Source organism: Rosa chinensis, chromosome 5 (assembly GCF_002994745.2).
Source record: "Rosa chinensis cultivar Old Blush chromosome 5, RchiOBHm-V2, whole genome shotgun sequence".
In the NCBI taxonomy this organism is placed as follows: Eukaryota; Viridiplantae; Streptophyta; class Magnoliopsida; order Rosales; family Rosaceae; genus Rosa; species Rosa chinensis.
Genome location: NC_037092.1, coordinates 21,245,307 through 21,253,355, shown reverse-complemented (window position 1 = coordinate 21,253,355; position 8,049 = coordinate 21,245,307). Strand labels below are relative to the sequence as shown.

The window sequence follows — 8,049 nt, the reverse complement described above, 5'->3', positions numbered from 1 at the left end:
GAACACTGTTGTTATGAGAGTCAATGCACCAGTCCTGTGTGACTAGGAAAGTTGATTAGAAATTACTCATATCGTAGTTTAATTAATATTTGTAATTGGGTCGAAACGCAGCGTTTCATTTAGGCAGGATGTCGTTTATTTCTAGCAGCACCAGCTACATAAGCTGGTATTCTGTTGAGAATGTCATCGAAGATAATATAATTTCTAATCAACTTTCCTAGTCACACAGGACTGTGCATCGACTCTCATAACAACTGTCCCCGGTGAATTACCCTTTTTTTTTTTTTTTTAAATTGATACAATTCATCTCGGCTACCCTAAGAAGCAATCCAGATACACATAAGAAATAGACACATCAAAGAGCTAGTCGAATGAATCAAAGGGGTGAGAGATTACAAGATGGGGGAAGAAGAAAGAACCAAATGACATGAGGGTCGGTCAATACTGGCAGCGATGCTGCCAGATACAAAACCAAGCAATGCACTGGAGATGGGCCGCCGCAGGTATGCGGAACACAGTCCCCGCTGAATTACCTTCTTTTTTCTAATTGATACAATTCATCAAAGAGCTAGTCGAGGCAACTAGTCGAATTAATCAAAGGGGCGAAAGATTACAAGATGGGGGAAGAAGAAAGAACCAAATGACATGAGGGTCGGTCAATACTGGCAGCGATGCTGACAGATTGATACATGTATTTAAATTTTTCCACTCACAAAACCAAGCAATGCACTGGAGATGGGCCGCCGCACGTATGCGGAACACTGTCCCCGGTGAATTAACTTTAAAAAAAAAAAAAAAAATTGATACAATTCATCTCGGCTACCCTAAGAAGCAATCCAGATACACATAAGAAACAGATACGTCAAAGAGCTATTGTGGCAAGAGAAATTTTGATGATTTGATGTATTTATTTCTTATGTATCAATTTAGGTGGATAAAAAAAAAATTTGATGATTTCGATATTTTTTATATTATGAAATTTGAGGATAATTTAGGTAGCCGATGGTGGTTGTGAGGTTCACATGCATCTTCTCCTCGAGTCATGAAAGTCTAATGTGAGAGTATTCGGTGTGGGTCGGTTTAAATAGGGCGGTTTATGACCCGAAACCGTAACCGGTGCGATGTGATCATGAAACGACACTGTTTTAGTTCGGTGCGGTTACCGAACCGTTTTTTCAGTGTTGTTCAGGTCAGTAACCGCATTTTCGGTACAAAATGCCCACCCCTATACAATATACTAAAGCTCAGTTGACTGGTTTTCCTGTTCATCACTGTTCACAAAGTGGAGTGACGGTTTTGCCATTGATATTTTGATGAATAACGGTTTTGCCTAAGAAGGATTCTCGGTTCTTCTTCATTTTGGAAGTCTCTGTTTCCACTAATATCACCACACTGACACCAGTTCTTGCAAACTATCAAGGTGGTCTTCGTTTCAATTTTCAATCTATGCTGGGTCTCTGTTTGATTACACTTATGGCACGTTTACTTACTTGGAATGAGAATGAAAATAGAGGGAATGATTACAGGGTTAATTTATTCCTGCGTTTACTAACACATAAAGGAATCGGAATGATTCCGGGTAAAAGTATTCTCGCGTTTACTAACACATGAAGGAATCAGAATGAGTGTAGGTCCCACCTCCTTATAAGGAATCGATTCCTGAATACTCAGGAATTTGATTACGAAGGGGGGGGAGATGGGTTTAGGAATCAACTCTTCTGGAATCAATACTGATTCCTTTTTTCTCCCATTCCAGTTGTCTCCGATTCATGATTATTTTCCATTCCAAGTAAGTAAACGTGCCATTAATAAAACCTGTTTTTGCTTCGGATTTTGTTGAAACAGAAGAAAAGAAAAGAAGAGGAGGAGGAAGAAGAAGAAGAAGTGGGAGACAGGAAAAAGTTGATGCTCGATTTGAACAGAAATTGAGTAAATTGATCAGTGATGTTACGATGGCTTCGAATTTGTTTCATTTAGTTTTTGTCGGTCGTTCAGCTTTTCCACCATGATATATCACCATTTTGGGTTTTGTTTTTTTTTTTTTGAACCTTGATTTTGTTGATTCAATTTTTAGTTGTTCTCTCATTCTGATGTGGGATATGTATTGGATTTGAATGGAAAGTTTTTGATTTGGGGGTTTATACGCATATTACTTTGTCGTGTTTGCCTTGATATTTTGAACAGCCAGATGAACAATTTATGAACATCATCTTCAAATTTTACAGGTATGACAAATCTCCTCTGTCTTTTCTTCAAGAAAGGTCTGCCTATAAAGATTTACTTCATTCTTTCCTTAAAGCCTTGGTCTTTTTTATGTTGGTCATTACTGTTGACACTACTACACAAAAGGCTTCACACGACGGTTTAAAACTGTCGTCTCACATTTTACATTTCCGTGGTCTATCGAGGCGTCGTCTGATGAAACGCTGTCAGACGACGGTTTTCAACCGTCGTATACCGATCATTGGGTCGACGGTTTGCAGCTGACTTCGTCGTCTGATGGACCGGCAGATCTGCCGACATGCTGTCGACAGAAATATGTCGTGGTGTGACTTCTACTCATACCACTGTTTTAGGATTCCAGCGTGGTGTGACTTCCACTCATACCACGGTTTTAGGATTCCAGCGTGGTGTGACTTCTACTCAGACCACGCTTTTTAGGAAAATGTGGTGTGATGACTTAAAAATTCAATGCATGTGTGCTTTCCCACGACACATATAACTCAAACTGTTGTACCATGACATTTGAGACCATGATATCAATACAAACCGTCGTCTGAATTGTAGAAATTTTGTTTGATTGTACCCTAAAAACCTCATCCGATGACATATTTTCCTACTATTGTTGTAATGGCAAAATTCAGATTCTGGAAGCAAAAATGACCAAAAGAATGGTAATTTAATCATAATAGAAAGCTGTTATAATCCCATAGCATTCTAAATGGATCCGATGTATCCACAAAATAAGGGATCACAAAATAAGGCGAATTGCAATTAAGGCCAACCCAAAAAAGACCAACTTCTAGCCTCAGTACAACTTCTACCTAAACAAATTTCTCTCTATCACTTCAAAAGCTTTCGTCACTGCTCCATCTTCCACATGATTGTCCAGTTTATAAGCAGCCTTCAAACCTGGATCATTGTTTTTAGAACAAAACCACCACGACAAACTTGGCCAGAAATGTGCTTTTTAAAGATAGGTTTCCACTTCTCCCTGCAGAACAAAACCACCACGTCAAACTTCATGCCTCAAAAGGATACTGAATTGTCACATTTTCCTTTTACCACCAAGGTTCTCATAGCAAGGTAGATTGCTAGAATTGTGCATCTATAGATTAAGAAACAGTTTGTGGTATGCACTGATCTACATAAAATTTTGTGATAATCCAAAAGACAGCAAAATAAACTAGTGCCAGCCTTCGCAGGACAACAATATGAAATCAACATTTGAATATCTGTAATATAGAGATATTAGCATCCAAATATACAAAAGACAGCAGAATAAACTAGTGCTAGCCTTCTGCACTTGAAAAGATGATTTCCAGAAAGGGAAAAGAACAAAGTAAAAGTCCATACAATTATGAATCTGTAATAGTCCATATACGGATACATGGACAGAGTCATGAATCTACTCTATCATATGCAGAGTGCATATGTATATTATCAAAACTTAATTACAACTACCATTGCCATAAATAATTAATATATGCAGTGCACATGTAATTTCTACATGCAGAGTGCACGTCACATTACCATGCAGAGTGCACAACTATCATATGCGCAAAAAGGGTATGCCAAACAAAGTAATAGAAAAAAGGAACTACGTTATGCTACGTAGATCTAATTACCAGATTCAATGTGTAAGAAATTCCTGTACGATTTCAAAAAGACCAGCAATTTAGGATCAGCTGCGGTTGCATCCCACACCTGAAAACATATTAACAGTTAAACAATCTTAATATGGATAAAATGTTCAACAACAATGAAATAATGAGTTCTTAGAAATAAAAAAAAATTACAAATTTAATTCTTACAAGGCTATTCCTCAAATTCTTCTTCTCCATATATATATATATATATATATATATATATATATATATATATATATATATATATGCAATCACATTTACCAAAACAGAGCATATATAATTCCATAACAGAGCATAATTAATTTGAGCATACAATTACAACCTGTCAATTGATTATATTCCCATTCACAAAGGCCAAAAAGAGCGATTCAATTAATCAAGTCCCATCCAAAACTGCCGAATATCATTATTTCAAAGGAGATACATAACCAAAGGTTCATTATAATAGTACACAATTAAAAGGGCATAAGTGTGCTAATATCTCTATTTGCATATACTAATGGTACCTGGCATCAGCTCGTTTGTTGGAAACAATTTCTGCAACATTGCCTCTCTTTCAACCAGAAAGTCCTCAGCAGTAGCCAGTAAGAGAGTCACTAAGTCCAGTGTCTTCAACAAAGACCCGAGCAGCTTCTATTGCTTTCTTTCCCAGCATCATTTTTGCTTTCAAAGCCCAATCAAAAGTTTTATTGTACCTAGCAAGTATAATTTCCTGGACTTCAATATAGAACTTCTCTGTGTCTGAGACAACAAAAATCATATCAAACCATCAATTTATTTCCTAGAATCTGGACATTGTAGAGTTCTTTTGAAACTGTAAAATGCTCGGTATCACTAACTTCCTAGCATTAATATACTCAGTTATTCTGTATTGATTTTCAGGTAAACCTGGAGGCAAAAGTAATTTTCTGCTCTAGTATTGGAAGAGGTCTAGTTGAGGAAGCAAAATCTATTTTTGCAGATTATCTTCTTCTTTGTAGCTCAAGAAACCAATCAAACAGGTAAAAACCAACAGCCTTTTTCTTAACATCTTCAGTTTTTCTTCAATGGTGATCTCTCATGATTAACATTAGAAAAGCTAGGTAGATCTAATTACCAGATTTAGTGTGTAAGAAATTCCTGTACGATTTCAAAAAGACCAGCAATTTAGGATCAGCTGCAGTTGCATCCCACACCTGGAAACATATTAACAGTTAAACAATCTTAATATCAAAGTTGTACAAATGAAAAAAAAAAACAAACAACAGAGAGAAACATACATGAGCTATTTATCTTGCATATAGTCCAAGTATTTACCAGGTCCCAATTATGCCTATATCCCCCAATCAACATATTGGGCCTGAAAAACAAAAGCCTTAAGAGTCCCATAACTTGTAGAGCTAGAGTTCAAGTACAAAACCAATTAAGACCAGAAGTAACAAAGTATTTGATGTTGCCAAGACTTCCTTCACCGTATGAAACAGAACTATTAGCTAAAGAATGGTGATTAAATACATTACAAGCTTCATTCTGCATATAATACTGATTTTGAGAAAATAGCAACGTGTAAGGGGATGTAACAATTAGAAGAAGCCAACCAAACATGTACTAAGTTCATATAAGAATAATGTTGTCTGATAAACATTCCTTCTGTTAGAAAGACAAGATATTACAGGGCAAACCACTGCTTAGAGTTCAGATTCAAATATGTTATACTGGCTCAGACTTAAATGCTGTATAGATTGTACTACCTATTATTCAAAAACTGTGATTGAATCGCTTCAACTGCCTATATCGACCATAAAATTATACCAAATTGCATTTGATCACATATGACAAAACTAGCTATTCATACAGCTCACCCTGTTTCCCATGAATCTGCTTTAAACTCTAACAAGCTACACTCTTATACACATTTCTTTCTAAATATAGAAAGGAATCAACACCCCATATGCCACAATCAAATTACATTCCATAAAAGTAAACCATACAATCACATTCACCTAACAGAAAACTCGTAGATGGTCACCCGATTCACCTTGAATTAAATTTCACAAAAAATAAACCAAAACCCATTATTCCAATGATCATGGATTCCCTCAATACATAGAATACGAACAAAACAATCACAAATTTAAAAACACAAACAATCCCAACAGAAAACACTAAAACAGATAACAAAATGCGCACATGTTAATCCAAAACTAGATATAAACTTGCAGATGATTAAGAAAATCAAGACTATTATTCCATAAACACTACTGGCAACTAATACTAAGAATTTGAGCAACAAAAGGATTGAAAAGGTTCAATATGCATGGTAGTTAACTTGCACTAGCAGATTTGTACAGTTGCTGAGCTCCATGTTACCTTATATTGCGCTGAGAAGCTGTCATAACTCCAAGTTTAGTGCATGACCTGTGATGGGATACCTGTGGAAAGAAAATGAGATGACTTTTTAGCTAAATGATTTACCAGTTCTGCCTAGCAGTACCTCTACTTCAATTTCAAGGCAATACTAAAAGTTATAACTTTATCTCGAATACAGCTATGAAGGATTTAATCATGACATAAGATATCCTAGCATTGACACCAGCCATAACAGCAAAGTTCCAAGCTTGTATCCATAGACCCTTACATATCAACACAATTCCATCTAATTCAAACTCAACTCCCATACACAATTAACCACCACGCCATCATCAAAGTACCAATGTTTACCTCTTCAAAACCCTAATTTGTAATCTCAATTCCCAAATTGGAGCGGAAAATGACAATAGAGAGATAAAGACAAATACCTGAGCTTTCTTGAATAAGACCATGGTTTGGGGGTTGAGGTTGAAAATTGGGGATTTCGAATTCAGCAACGAATGAATGGGGATCTGGCCTCGTCATTGTTGAAGGAAAGGTACCTAAAGTCATTGTGTGGGTTGGTATGATTAGCCAATGGAGAAGGCTGTACAGAAATGGTAGCAGAGATAAAATTCTAGGGAAATCAAAGAAATTTAGATTTCCAATCTCAAAACCCAGACAAATCTACCTATGCTGCCTCAGAACAAAATTGATTTGAGAGTTCGATTCAGATCTACAGTCGCCAGAACTCAATTTCAACCTCTCACGAGACCAACCACCGCCTCCAAAGCTACAACCACTGCCGAATCGAAGCCAACACCACCGCCGAAGCCAATCGAAGCCACAAGCAACCAAATAAAGCGACAATCACCACCGCCAATAGATCTGAAGAACCCTACAGTAATGGGAAGGGAATAACGCTGAAGCGATGGGACGGGAAGGGAAGCGATTTGAAGAACCCTTGAAACAGAGTTGGTTCTAATCTTAGCATTGTCGAAGAGTGATGGTTGCGGTCGGGGTCGGGGTTTGTCGAAGAGTGATAGTCATGGTCGGGGTCGCGGTTTGTAGAGGAATGGTTTTGTTGAATATTACAAGTTGTCGAGAGAAAGGCCAAGGAAGAGTTGTCGAAGATAGAGAGACGGGCTAGCTATGTCGAAGAGAGTTTTAATTTTTTTGCCCGTGTAGAGGGCAACCCCTCGTTTAGGGCATGGACACGGGCATAGGCACGGGCTCATTAGTTAATGGACAAGCCCTCATACAATCATGTTGTCCAAATGTTCAAATTTTGAATTTTGGGTTTGCGCTTTGGGGGGACATATTTCTAATTTCTCTCTTGCTAATTGACTTCATTCATACCACAGTTTTAGACTTATCCGTTGTACCAACCAATATATGTTCTAACTTTCTTGATATCCGATGAAGCTAAAGCTTAGGGTTCGGGGTGAAAACTGGCACCACTAAATGGTGGGAAGATTGGCGCTCAAAGTTTTTCACAGTCACACCATGCTTCTATTTATAAACGTCTTATGAAGCAATACATAATTTCAACATGAAAAACACCCGTTGGTTGAATTCATATTAGAAGACGGAAATTTTACAACCGTCGTCTCAATAATGAGAAATGATTCACACCACGGAAAACAGTGTGCCGTCGTCTGAGAGGTGTCGTGTGATTCATTTTCTGTAGTAGTGTGAACACACAATGACAGAGTTGCAATACTCCAATATTCTGAGAGAATATCATATTGAATTCAAAGCAAGCTGCCGGCTATATAGCCTTACAAGAAGATGGAATCAAAGCAATAAAAAACCACGTCTTATACTGCCTAGGACGTGGTAACTAAATTGG

At 37.4% G+C, this 8,049-nt stretch overlaps 1 long non-coding RNA gene across 6 annotated transcripts; it reads right to left on the bottom strand.

Annotated features, from left to right (window-relative positions):
* Positions 1-2,880: 2,880 nt before the first annotated feature.
* LOC112167015 lies at positions 2,881-7,401 on the bottom strand. Of its 6 annotated transcripts, none has more exons than XR_002923553.2 (8): positions 6,889-7,401; positions 6,647-6,760; positions 6,219-6,280; positions 5,129-5,314; positions 4,966-5,044; positions 4,376-4,610; positions 3,849-3,927; positions 2,881-3,214 (listed from the first exon to the last, which is right to left on the bottom strand). It is a non-coding gene; the product is annotated as an uncharacterized LOC112167015 (long non-coding RNA). The 6 variants fall into 6 exon arrangements; XR_002923554.2 differs by having other exon boundaries at positions 5,129-5,248; positions 6,889-7,399; XR_002923557.2 differs by having other exon boundaries at positions 4,376-4,564; positions 5,129-5,208; positions 6,889-7,398.
* Between the last annotated feature and the right edge of the window lie 648 nt (positions 7,402-8,049).